The sequence below is a fragment of the Cervus canadensis genome, chromosome 22 (assembly GCF_019320065.1).
Source record: "Cervus canadensis isolate Bull #8, Minnesota chromosome 22, ASM1932006v1, whole genome shotgun sequence".
NCBI lineage: Eukaryota > Metazoa > Chordata > Mammalia > Artiodactyla > Cervidae > Cervus > Cervus canadensis.
The window spans coordinates 51,510,025-51,524,845 of NC_057407.1; the positions used below are offsets into that span (position 1 = coordinate 51,510,025).

Sequence of the window (14,821 nt, forward strand, 5' to 3'; positions counted from 1 at the left end):
TGGAAATCATGGCCACTGAACAGAAAATTTTTTTAAAATGAGGACAGTTTAAGAGACCTCTGAGACAATATCAAGAACACTAATATTCACATTATAGGGGTCCCAAAAGGAGAAGAGAAATTAAAAAAAAAAAAAAGGATTGAACATATCTGTAGAAATAATAGCTGAAAACTTCTGTAAACTGGGAAAGGAAACACTTACCCAAGTTCAGGAAGGGCAGAGAGTTCCATACAGGATAAACCCAAAGAGGAACACACCAAGACACATTGTAATTAAAATGACAAAAATTTAAAGAGAGAATCTTAAAAGCACCAAGGGTAAAGCAGGGGCACTCCCATAAGGTTATCACCTGATTTTTCATCAGAAACTCTGCCAGCCAGAAGAATGATATATTTTAAATGATGAAATTGAAGAACCTACAACCAAGAATACCCAGCAAGGCTCTGCTTCAGATTTGATAGAAAGATCAAAAGTTTTATCAACAAGCTCAAGTTAAGAGTTCAGCACCACCAAACGAGATTTATATCAAATACTAAAGGAACTACTCTGGGTGAAAAAAGAAAGGCCCCAATTGGAAACATGAAAACTACAAAATGAAAAAGGTCATTGGTAAAGGCACACATACAGTAAAGGTAGGGAATCAACCGTGCACAAAGTGAGAAGGAAGGTTGAAAAACAAAACCAGTAAAATCATCTACATCAAAGCCCCTTAAGCAGTTAAGGGGTACACAAAACAATTAAATGAAAGGTATGATATAAAAAGCAGTAATCATGAGGGTTTTTAAAAATGCATTTGAAATTAAGAGATCAGCAACTTAAAATAATCACATATATAAAGATTGCTATATTAAAAAAACCTCACAATAACCACAAACCAAAAAACCTAATACACACACACATACACGCACAAGGAAAAAGGGACCACTGGTGGTCCAGTGGTTAAGAATCCATCTTGCATGGAGGGGACACAAGTCTGAACCCTGCTCAGGGAACTAAGATCCCACATGCTTGCAGGGCAACCAAGCCCACGTGCCACAACTACTGAGCCTGTGCACTCGGAGCCCGTGTGCCCCAAACTGAGAGCCTGCACGCCACAGCTACTGAGCCTGTGCACCACAACCAGAGAGCCCGTGCACTGCAACAAGACTCCATGTGATGCAAAGAAGATCCTGCACGCCGCAACTAAGACCCAGTGCAGCCAAATAAACATTTTTTAAAGAAAAAATCTGAACATAACACTAAAGATAGTCACCAAATAACAAGAACAAAAGAAAAAGATAAAACAACCCCCAAACAATGAACAAAATGGCAGTAAGAACATATGCATCAATAATTATCTTAACTGCAACAGACTATATGTTCCAAAAGACACAGAGGGGCTGAATGGATACAAAAACAAAACCCTTATTTATGCTGCCTACAAGAGACTCACTTCAGATCTAAAGACACACAAAGACTGAAACTGAGGGGATAGAAAAGGTATTCCATGCAAACAGAAATCAAAACAAAGCTGGAGTCAGCTCAGTTCAGTTGCTTAGTCGTGTCCGACTCCTCGCGACCCCATGAATCGCAGCACGCCAGGCCTCCCTGTCCATCACCAACTCCCAGAGTTTACGCAAATTCATGTCCATCGAGTTGGTCCAGAGGAGCTATCCCATGTCCGAGGTCAGGGGCAGCGGCCGAGAGGAACTACCCCACGTCCAAGGCGCAGGAGGGCTAAGAGGAGCTACTCCACGTTCAAGGTCAGGAGGGGCGACCTCATCCAAGGTAAGGAGCAGCAGTTGCGCTTTGCTGGAGCAGCCGTGAAGAGACACCCCACATCCAAGGTAAGAGAAAGCTGGAGTAGCAATACTTATACGGGGCAAAATAAACTTCCTCAAAATAGAGACTGTTACAAAGACAAAGAAAGATACTACATAATGATCAAGAAATCAATCCAAGAACAAAATAGTGGTTCAGCTGGTAAAGAATCTGCCTGGAATGAGGGAAAGCTGGGTTTGATCCCTGGGTTGGGAAGATCCCCTGGAGAAGGGAAAGGCCACCCACTCCAGTATTCTGGCCTGGAGAATTCCATGGACTATACAGTCCATGGGGTCACAAAGAGTCGGACACGACTGAGCAACTTTCATGTCAAACTTCACATATATATATGTGCTCCTTCCCAACATAGGAACACCTTTATACATGAGGCAAATATTAGCAAACATAAACAAATAAATCAACAGTAACATAATAATAGTAGGGAACTTTAACACCCCATGTGTATCAATAATCATCAGAGAGAAAATCAATAAGGAAACACTGGCCTTAAATGACATATTAGACGTGACAGACTTAACTGATATATACAGAGCATTCCACCCAAAAGCAGCAGAATACACAATCTTTCAAGTGCACATGTAACATTCTCCAGGATAGATCACATGTTAAGGCCATAAAACAAGCCTCAGTAAATTTAAGAAAACTGAGAAAACATCAAGTATCTTTTCCAAGCACAATGCTATGAGACTGGAAATCAACCACAAGGAATAAAAAAACACAAACACGTGGAGGTTAAACAACATGCTACAAAACAACCAATGGAGCATTAAAGAAAACAAAGAGAAAATCAAGAATATCTAGAGACAAATGAAAATAAAAACACAAAGATCCAAAACCTATGGGATGCAGCAAAAGCAGTTCTAAGAGGGAAATTTAAAGTAACGCAAGTTTACCTTAGGAAACAAGAAAAATCTCAAGCAACCTAACCTTACACCTAAAGGAACTAGAAGACAAAGAATAAACAAAATCCAAAGTTAGTAGAAGGAAAGAAATCATGAAGATCACAGTGGAAATAAATGAAATAGACTTAAAAAAATCAGAAAAGATCAACATAACTAAAATCTGGTTCTTTGCAAATGTAAACAAAATTGATAAACCTTTAGCCAAATTCATCAAGAAAAAAATCAATAAATCAGAAATGAAAAAGCAGTTACAAATGACACCACAGAAATACAAAAGATCTTAAGAGGCTAATACAAAAACTATATGCCAATAAAATGAAAAAACCTGTAAGAAATGGACAAATTCTTATAAATGTACAATCTCCCAAGACTGAACAGGAAGAAACAAAATATGAATAGAGAAGTTACCAGTGATGAAACTGAACCAGTAATATAGAAATTATCAACAAGCAAAAGTCCAGACCAGGGAGTTCCCAGTGGTCTAGTGGTTAGATCTGTGCTTTCACTGCCAAGGCCTAGGTTCAATCCCGTGTTAGACAGCTAAGTTCCCACAAGCCACACGGTGCAGTGGGGGGCTATGGAGTCCAGGACTAGATGGCTTCATAGGTGAATTTAACAAAACATTTAGGGAAAAGTTTACTAACACCTAGCCTTAAAAAATTCTCTCTCTCTCTCTCTCTCTCTCTCTCTCACACACACACACACACACACACACACACACAACATGCAGAGGAAGAACAATTACAAACTCATTCTATGAGCCACTCATCACCCTGATACTAGAACAAAAGATACGAAAAAAAGAAACTCACAGGCCAATATCACTGATGAATATAAATGCAAAAATCTTCAACACAACATCAGCAAACTGATTCCAACAACACACTAAAAGAATCATAAACCATAATCAAGTGGGATTTATCCCAGGGATGTTAAGGATTTTTCAATATCTGAAAAATCAGTGTAATACACATTAACAAGCTGAAGAATAAAAATCACATGATTATCGCAATAGTCACAGAAAAAGTTTTTGACAAAATTCAACATTAATTTATGATCAAAATTCCCCAGAAATTGGGCATAGAGGGAACATACATCAACATAATGAAGGCCACATAAGACAAATCCACAGTTAACATCATACTCAATGGTGAAAAGCTGAAAACATTTTAAGATGAGAAACAAAACAAAGATGCCCACTCTCAATACTTTTATTCAACAGAGTATTGGAAGTCCTAGCCACAGCAATCAGACAAAAAAAGAAATATATCCAAAATGGTAAGGAAGAAATAAAATTGTCACTGTTTGCAGATTACATGATACTATATGTAGAAAATCCGAAAGGTGCCACCAGAAAACAACTAAAGCTTATCAATGAATCTGGTAAATCTGCAGAATACAAATCAACATATAGAAATCTGTTGCATTTCTATGCACTAACAACAAACTATAAAAGAAGGTAAGCAAACAATCACCTTTACCATCTCATAAAAAAAAATTAGGTAACTATAAATAAACCTAAGGAGGTAAAAGAGCTGTACTTGGAAAGTCAATAAAAGACTACAAAAATACAAGAAGAAACTGAAGACAACACAGAGATGAAAAAAAATGTGTTTTATACAGGAAGAATCAGTATTGGTAAAGTGACCATACTATACAAGACAATCTACAGATTGAATGCAATTCCTATCAAAATATATCAGGGAATTTTTCATAGAACTGCAACAAATCATTTCAGAACTTGTATGGAAACATAAACACAAGAACAGCCAAAACTACTTTGGGAAAAACAGAACTGGAGGATTCATGCTCCCTGACCTCTGACTATACCACAAAGCTATCGATACAATCATCAAAACAGTACAGCACTGGCAGAAAAACACACACAGATCCATGGAACAGAAAAGAAATCCAGAAATGAACCCACACACTTACGGGTCAATTAATCTACAAGAAAGGAAGAATATACCATGGGAAAAAAGAGAGTCTCTTCAATAAATGGTGCTGAAAAACTGAATAGCCACCTGCAAGAGAAGGAAAGTGGACCCCTGTCCTACACCATACACAAAAATTAACTTAGAACGGATGATAAGCTTCGAATGTAAGATTTGAAAAAAAAAACTCCTAGAAAAAAAATAAAAACTCCTAGGGGAAAAAAAGGCAGTAAGCTCCTTGACATAAGTTATGCAGATGATTTTGGACTTGACACCAAAAGATAAGGCCATGGAAGCAAAAAATACATCAGACCACATCAAACTAAAATGCTTCTGTGCAGCAAAGAAAACCACCAACAAACTACAAATACAACCTATGAATGACTCTGCAAAACATATATAAGTTACTATTCAACAAGAAATGTAATGAACAAATGGGCACAGGATCTATACGGATATCTTTCCAAAGACATACGTATGGCCAACAAGTACATGAAAAGGCCCACAACATCATTAATCGTCAGGGAAATATTGATAAAAATCAAGATGAGATACCACCTGATACCTATCAGAATGGATATCATTAAAGAGACAACAAATAACCAGCAGTGAGAATGTGGGGGAAAGGGAACCCTCATGCACAGTTGGTGGGAATCTAAATTGATGCTGTCACTGTGGAAAACAATATGGAGTTTCCCAAAAAAATTAAAAGTAGAGCTGCCCTATGATCCAAGAATTCCACTTTTAGGTATTTTTCTGAAGAAAACAAAAACAATAATTTGAAGAGATAGGGGCTCCTATGTTCATTGAAGCATTATGTACAAAAGTCAAGATATGTAAATAGGTTGCCTGTTGATAAATGATAAATTGATAAGGAAAATATGATAGATATATACAATGGAATATTCTTCAGCCATTTAAAAAAAGGAAACTTTGAGACTTGTAACAACACGGAAGGATTTTGAGGGCACTATGCCAATTGAAACGTCACACAGTGAAAGACAAATACTTTGAAAGATAAATGATCTGACTTATATGTGTAATCTTTTTTAAAAAACAAACTCACGGATAATAGATTTATGGTTCCAGAGATGGGGAATGGGAGGGTGGACAAAATGGCCAAAGACAGTCAAAAGGCACAAATTTCCAGTTACAAAATGAATAAATCCTGAGCATGTAACATACAGCATGGTAACTATAGTTAATAATACTGTTTGGCATATCTGAAAGTGCTAGGAGAGCAGATCTTAAAGATTCTCATCATAAGATAAAAATTCTATAACTATGTATTGTGACAGATGTTAACTAGACCTCTTACAGTGATCATTTTGCAATATATACAAATTTCAAATCATTACATTGTACAACTTTAATATGTTATTACGTCAATTATACCTGAATTTTTTTTAAAGTACAGTCATTTACCTCCATAAAGAAAAGTTCCTCCTTCAATTAGGCTGCTTACAGTGAAGGTAGCGGGCACTGAATCCTTTTAATGTCTAGTCGATCTGGGTTTCAATTTTGTTATAGCACTAGTTAGATTCAGTTCACGATCGGCTTCAAATTTTTTTTAGGGTGCAATCAGAAATGCACCTTCAGGAGAAGTTGGGATCTGCGCACCAGTAAACTTCACAGATCTCTTTGAGCTTTACAACCCAGGTGCTAGCTTTCTGAAAGCTGAGAGCACTGTCTCTGTTTCACACTCTGGCTGTCAGCTGGGGAGCTGGCTCTGTTGTGGCACCCTCTGCTGTCCATGCCTTCTGGGGATCTCCCTCACTGCCTCTGTCTGCCATCTGAAAGCCTGTGGCCTCCCTGATTGAAAACCTGGATAGCCACAGAGGGACACTTAGCTCGCCGCCGCGCCCTCCGCCTTACACTTGGGGAAAGCCCCTAGTGCCTCAGGGAGATTTCTGCTGATTCTCCCACGGACCCTGGCCTTCAGCAGGCATCGGCCATCGCAGGAAGGTGCTGCCCTCTCTTCCCTTGGCCCCGGTGCCCAAAGCATGTCTGCACCCGGCACTCCGTGAAGACCCAGGGAAGAGAGGTAGGGGCAGCCGTGCTCTGTGGCCGGGGCTCCTCAGGACTCCAACGGGCACTCCAGCCCACAAGCAGTCAGGAAAAGTCGACCCATTTCTCCAAGAGCTGTCTAGAGCACTCTTCCTCCTCCTGCTGACCCCTCCACAGATGAAAACATCTATGTGTCTCCTTTTTTCTGGGAAGGACACGTTACATCCTGAATTTTAACTCATTTAGATTTCTTTGTGACCTCAGCTCTCTAGAGAGTTTTTAGAGAACCACAATCTTCTAGCTTCTCAACCTTTTCCCATCATTAGGGTAGAAACAGCAATGTCTAGTTTTTGCAACATTCAACATCCTAACAGTGAAAGTCTTTATTATCTGTTCTGATAGAAGAAAGACTTGGAGCAGATAAATGACTTACCCAAGGTTTAGAACTAAAAAAAAAGAAAAACTACAACATGAACTTGTATCTCCTGACTCCAGGTCCAGGATTCTTTGTACTGGAGAATAGGAAGTAAAGGCTATTTAACTCTGTGGCAGGCAATTGACCTCTCAGCATTTCTAGTCTGTAAAATGAAAGGACTGTACTAAAAAAACTCAAAAAGTCTCTTCCAAATCTAATACTTCAAGATTCAATTCAGTTTGCGTTTAAAAAATACCCCACTGTTCCTGAAAACATAACTGTGTGTCTCTAGATGTCTTTCACTTTAGATGTTTAATAAGGATCACGAATTTATCAAGTCCAAAACCAACTCCTTTCTTCATCCCTTGCTACATTTACACCTCCCATAGTCTTCATCTCAGCAAATGACAATGTGTTACTTTGCTCACACTCAAATCACTGACCCATTCTTCGTTTGCTTTTCTATGGCACAGCCAGCCCTATGGATGACGGAACCAAACAACGCCTTCTCTGGTTTCCTTTGTTCTTATCCCTTCTCCCCTCACTCCTACCTCACGACTAGTTTCCACACAGCAGACAGAATGGTCCTTTTATGAAATGAAAAGTCACACTCTGCCATTCTTCTTAAACGCTGTCAATCATTTCCTCTTCCCTCAAATGGAAAGGCAAACTCCTTGAAACGGCTTGTACGTCTTATGCAATCTGGTCTCCCTGACTGACTTGGCCTTCCCTCTTGCCAAGCTCATCTATATTCCCTGGTAGTTCAGAAGGTAAAGAATCTGCCTGCAATGCAAGAGACCTGGGTTCGATCTCTGGGTTGGGAAGAAGGGCATGGATCCTTCTTCTCCAAGGGATCCCCTGGAGAAGGGCATGGCAACCCATTCCAGTATTCTTGCCTGGAGAATCCCCATGGACAGAGAACCCTGATGGGCTACAGTCCATGGGGTCACAAAGAGTCAGACACAACTGAGCGACTAAACACAGCACAGCGCATAGATAGTATAGACATAGAGAGAACTAGACAGCTATAATATAGATATACAGATATAGATATAATATATTGATAGAATTATTGAGTGTGTTTTCATCTTTCACAAGAGTAGCATCATAATGTATATTCAGAAAATTTCTTTGTTTTCTCCACAGCACGTCTTGGACTTCTATTTTAGAACATATAGATTGTCCTCATTCTCTTTCAATAGTACCCACTGAACTCTTAACAGTGGATATCGCCAGAAGGTGGAGGGTTTGTCTTTGATAGAGTCAGCAGTCAAAGGGTACTCTGGCTTTTATATAACATTTTTTAGATAAGTCAATGAATTCCTTTTGACTTGTGAAATTTAAAATTTGATAAAGTATTAGAGTTATACTGGTGAAAAGCGCATTTTGGAATAAAAACAGAAGACCTTTGGGTAAGAGTGTCATTCTGCCAGACAACTTCTCTGGCATTTACAGATTATTTTTTACACAGTGTGTTTGTAGCAGCTTTTCCTCTGCAGTATTTCAAAAGATCCTATTCCTCCATTTTTTCCCCCAATACTTTGGTCTACATCACCATCTAACCAATCCATATGTTGCCCTCTGTTCATGTAACAGAATCTTTTCCCCTGCACACGGAGTTATTTTTTTCATCTTTTCCCCTTTTGCTTCTGTAGGCACACATTGTGCATTTTTGGTGAGCCTGGAGAAGCTGAAGAATTTGTTTATTTTTTCATGTGAATGAAGATAAAATTCCGTAAAAACCAAGTTCAAATAGCTACAGAGCAAACCTTTTATATGCTCATTTAGTCTTACACAGACTATTTGGCAGGGCCCTCTTAGAAGTCAGTAGACAGGAAAATATGCTGTCTTAAAATATAATGTAACAAAAAACAGTGGGCTTTTAATTATTCTCCAAAGGCTAGTCCTACCTTTTAAAAATAAATTAAAGCAAGCTTGACCACCTTTTAAAGGATGGAACGCAAAGTTAATAGGCGCTAAGACAGCCAATGGCATGCCTGGCAATCCAAGAGGCACGTAATGCACGTCTTCCCTGAACAGGGATGCTCTTCTGGTTTTCCTTCAATGTCTGGTGGTCCCCAGGGCTCATGGCCTCTGCGGCATCTCCCACGTGCTCCAACTTCCCTCTCTTGATCATACCCAGCAGCATCCCTAGATTTCAGCTGTCAGCCTCCTCCAACTTGCATGTTCCTCTCAACTTCTTGCTTCCCCATTACTTCTTTGTTGAATGAATAAATGAGAGCAAAGCAATTTGCCCTGTTCACAGTACTACCACACAGCAGAATGCACTTGTTTCTCTCTTCAGCACTCTGCTACCCGCTTAGCAGGGAATAGAGGAGAAACACAAAACATAACATACCCCCCACTACCTACCTGTGCCCAAGTCAATTCTAGTTAAATGCCTGGAAAATTGTCATGTGTACATTCCTACTGTTATTTGTACATGACTTAACCTAATTATTGATGATTTGCTAACTCCTCAGTGAGTGGTTTTAGCTTCCAGTACATAATACCAAAAAGAAAAAATATTTGCCCACAGCTTGATACATATCTTCAGACAGTAAACGGAGGCTCAAAATGAATAAAAATATATATTTAAAGTATATGAGTTGGCATACTGAACAAAGGTGATACATGGATTGTGATCAAAACACAAGCTTGTTTTTACCTTCCACTGTTCCTTTGAACATTATTTCATGGGGATAATCATCAGTGCCCCCAAATTCCCAGTGAGTCCATGGATTTCTTTTCTCACTTCAAGGTTAACAGTCCCACTACCAGTTAAAATTGAAGATATAGTTATTTTTCAGAAATTGGTACTAGACACTTGGCAATAGAAATGCACAACTTTGTTTAGCATTAGGTCTTCTTCCTCCACCTGTGTGGGCTCCTGGGTCCTTTGTGGCACAACACTATTTGGGGACTCCTTACAGCTCTTTTTAGGGACCCCTATAGCCCTTGGGCAGCTTACATAAACCTCTGTCCTCTTCCTGCGGGGGTCTCTTTCTGTTTCCAGATAGTCTTGTGTGGCAGGACCAAGACACCGCCATTCAACTCTCTTTCCAGCAGAATACACAGCTCAGTCCCATGCTCTCACAAATTTGGGGAGTGTAGGGGTAGGGGCATCTGGTCCAATTACTTCATGGGAAATAGATGGGGAGACAGTGGAAACAGTGTCAAACTTTATTTTTTGGGGCTCCAAAATCACTGCAGATGGTGATTGCAGCCATGAAATTAAAAGATGCTTACTCCTTGGAAGGAAAGTTATGACCAACCTAGACAGCATATTAAAAAGCAGAGACATTACTTTGCCAACAAAGGTCCATCTGGTCAAGGCTATGGTTTTTCCAGTGGTCATGTATGGATGTGAGAGTTGGACTGTGAAGAAAGCTGAGCACCGAAGAATTGATGCTTTTGAACTGTGGTGTTGGAGAAGACTCTTGAGAGTCCCTTGGACTGCAAGGAGATCCAACCAGTCCATCCTCAAGGAGATCAGTCCTGGGTGTTCACTGGAAGGACTGATGCTGAAGCTGAAACTCCAATACTTTGGCCACCTCATGGGAAGAGATGACTCATTGGAAAAGACCCTGATGCTGGGAGGGATTGGGGGCAGGAGGAGAAGGGAATGACAGGATGAGATGGCTGGATAGCATCACCAACTCAATGGGCATGAATCTGAGTAAACTCCAGCAAGTTGGTGATGGACAGGGAGGCCTGGCGTGCTGCAATTCATGGGGTCGCAAAGAGTCGGACACGACTGAGCAACTGAACTGAACTGAACTGCGGGGTAGGGATTCTGGTCCGGCCAGCAGGAGGCATTCTAAACACGAAAACCACCATGCATGAGGAGAGGGGCCATTGGATTCAAAGAGAATAATGGAAGTCTCCTTAGAAGACACCTCTTCATTGCTTGGCTCTACTGAACAGGAAATGGAGTGCAAAGGAATGATTAACCCAATAGGTTGATGACAGACTAAGAGAAGCAGCCAAGCATCTTAGGCTCTTCTATCACACTACCTCTCAAAGAAAAATTTTCAATGTCTCTGTCTTTGCTATACTTCAGCAAAAAGCAAAAATAAACATATGGGCTAAGATAACAGATATTTAACATGTCACGTTGTTGGGTTGGGTTTTCCTGTCTTCTCACCATGTCCCATGGACATGATGACCATTCTGGAAATGAAGGCTTGGGCACATTGCCTGACAAGTACAGGTACACCAGTGGGTACAATAGGATAGTCTACTGTTAATACATGAACTATTGAGGGGGATCTAGGATGAACAGTCCCTAGAATGGCAGGCTGAGAGTTCTGCAGGGAATTCAGAAGAGATGGTCAGTTTGCCCTGCTTTCCCAGAGCAAAAGGACAGGGCTCAGTGGTTACTCTGTGACCTTTAAAGAAGTGAGAATCTTACTGTTAGACATGATAGAAGCCTGAGAATACTTAACTTCCTGCTGCTATAAATTAGTCTTGCTCAGTTCACCTATTCAATTCAGTGCCAAGCTGGAAGAAGCACAAGCTGGAATTAAGACAGGGAGAACTATCAATAACCTCAGGTATGTAGATGACACCACCCTTATGGCAGAAAGTGAAGAGGAACTAAAGAGCCTCCTCCTGATGCAAGCGAAAGAGAAGAGTGAAAAAGTTGGCTTAAAACTCAACATTAAAAAAACTAAGATCATGGCATCTGGTCCCATCATTTCATGGCAAATAGATGGGGAAACAGTGGCTGACTGTTTTGGGGGGCTCCAAAATCACTGTAGATGGTGACTGCAGTCATGAAATTAAAAGATGTTGCTCCTTGGGACAAAAGTTATAACCAAAAAAAAAAAAAAGTTATAACCCAAAAGTCATGGGTACCCATGACCCAAAAAAAAAAAAAAAAGTTATAACCAACCTAGACAGCATATTAAAATACACAGACATTACTTTGCCAACAAAAGTCCGTCTAGTCAATGGTTTTTCCAGTAGTCATGTATGGATGTGAGAGTTGGACCATAAAGAAAGCTGAGTGCCGAAGAATTGATGCTTTTAAACTGTGGTGTTGAAGAAGACTCTTGAGAGTCCCCTGGACTACAAGGAGATCCAACCAGTCCATCCTAAAGGAAATCAGTCCTGAATATTCATTGGAAGGACTGATGCTGAAGCTGAAACTCCAATACTTTGGCCACCTGGTGCAAAGAACTGACTCATTTGAAAAGACCCTGATGCTGGGAAAGATTGAAGGCAGGAGGAGAAGGGGATGGCAGAGGATGAGATAATTGGATGACATCACCGACCTGATGGACATGAGTTTGAGTAAGTTCCGGGAGTTGGTGATAGACAGGGAAGCCTGGCGTGCTACAGTCCCTGGGGTCGCAAAGAGTCTGACACAACTGAGCAACTGAACTGAATTCGCCTACCCTTTACTGAGCACCTACTCTGTCCCATGTACTGAGTTAGAAAGTGAAAGTGAAGTCGCTCAGTCGTGTCCGACTCTTTGTGACCCCGTGGACTGTAGCCTACCAGGCTCCTTCATCCATGGAATTTTCCAGGCGAGTGGTTTGTCATTTCCTTCTCCAGGGGATTTTCCTGAGCCGGGGGTTGAACTCAGGTCTCCCGTAATGCAGGCAGACACTTCACCATCTGAGCCACCTGGGAAACCCACTGAGTTAGGAGCAGATACCTAACATCTGCAGATACCTAATAGGACACAGAGCGATGCGAGTGGCTAAGGCACCATGCACATGGAAACTATTATGGATAATCACTCTTTCTGTAGAAAGGCTTTTTATTTACGAATTCCGGTTTCACAAACCCTGTATGTTAGGTGGCACTTTCATCTCTATTTTATAGGTAAAGAATCTGAGGCCCAGAGATGCAAAGAGATATATTCATTTAGTTGCAAAAGTCAGACTGAAACTCAGATGTCTTTTCATAGGTGTCCCTCTCAATGCATCTCAGTAAGGATCTAAGACTTCAGCGAATGACGCAGAATTCAAATTGGGGATTGCAGCAGGTATCGGGGAGCCTGGAGACCTCCCAAAAAAGCCAGCGCAGAAGGAAGGTGTAGGTAATACCACCAGCAAATCAGCCTTGTCCTGAGGGACAGCACTGCAGCGCCACCCCTTGGCTGCCCTGAAATGCCTTCCTGCCCCATCCAAAGCCTGTCTTCCTTCAGAACCAGATCTTCAGAATCGCCTTCTGAGTTCTCATTCCTACTCTTCATTAGATTAGGTGCAAACACTCTGAGTAAACAAAATAAAATTTCCCGACCATTGGCAGCTTGCTGCTAACTGTTATACCCTGGACGATTTTCTTTTAGTTAATAATTCAATTGCTGAAAACGGGGGTGGAGGGGCTTGGCTCCAGCTGCAAATCAAGTTCAGACCCCAGAGGAACTTGAAAGAACTCCCAGCGCCCACAATGGCTCCTCAGTGTAGCCTATGTTTACTCAGGACCCAGCCCACACCCTCCGTAGCCCTGAAGGCAGCCTGCATGTAAATGCTACATGGTGCAATGATTTTTTGGTTACGGTTACGTGGCTTCAGACTGGAGGCAGATGATTTGCAACATGGCTTTGGATCCATCAAGTCTGAAATCTACATTGGCTGATGTATATTGCTTTTGAGCCTCATTTATTTATCGTTCTGCTCATTGAAGCCTAATTAAATGCCTACTAGCTATCAGAGACAGAAGAACGTAAGTGGACTTGGTCACAGCCCTAAAAAGAAGACACTAAGAAGAGATTCGTGCAGTCCCTTGGCAAATGCACTGTTTTACTGAGAGCATTACAATGACCCTTGATCTGCTCTCTCCTTGGATGAGTTAACCCCATGGAGCTGGGTGTATGATGAATTCATCAAGCAGAGGTTGAGAACCTACCATGACCCAGGTACTTTCCAAGGCATCAGAGATAAAACCACAGAAAAGATATGGTGGTCTGTCATCAGGGACATTCAGACGAGTAGGAGAGACAGATCAATAGGACAATCACTCCATTAAAGATCCATCGACTTCCCTGGTGGTCCAGTGGTCAAGACACCGTGCTTCCACTGCAGGGGGCAAAGGTTCAACGCCTGATTAGCTAACTAAGAGCCCACACGCTGCATGGCATGGTCAAATACATAAATTAATTAAATCAAAAATTTTAGCCAACTGTACAGCACAGGTAACTCTACTCAATGCCCTGTGGTAACCTAAATGGGAAGGAAATCCAAGAAACAGGGGATATATGTATATATGTGACTTAGTGACTTTGCCTTACAGCAGAAACAAACACAACACTATCAAGCAACTATACTCCAATTAAAAAATAAAAGCCATGGGCTTCCCTGGTGGTTCAGTGGTAAGGAATTTGCCCACTATTGCAGGGGACACAGGTTCGATCCCTGTTCCAGGTCCACAGGCCATGGAGCATCTAAGCCTGTGCACCACCACTAATGAGCCTGTGCTCCAAAGCTCATGCGCCCCAACTACTGAGCCTGCATACCTGGAGCCTGTGCTCCGCAACAAGAGAAGCCACTGCAATGAGAAGCCCGGGCACTGCAACCAAGGGCAGCCCCCACTCGCTGCAACTAGCAAAAGCCTGCACGCAGCAGTGAAGACCCAGCAGAGCCAAAACATGAAAAAGTCCATGATTACTGAGACAACTGTTCAGGGTACACTGGGAGCATAAAAGACAGACCTGTGAGTGGGGAGACTGGACTAGTCCAAAAGAAGACTTCTCAGAGGAGATGATACTAGTATTGAGTCAAGAAAGA

General features: G+C 41.3%; 1 protein-coding gene across 3 annotated transcripts in view; it reads right to left on the bottom strand.

Moving 5' to 3' along the window:
- The window catches only part of FBXL2 (F-box and leucine rich repeat protein 2), a 117,647-nt gene that overhangs the window by 66,253 nt on the left and 36,573 nt on the right, over window positions 1–14,821 (bottom strand). The gene's annotated exons all lie outside the window — the stretch shown is intronic.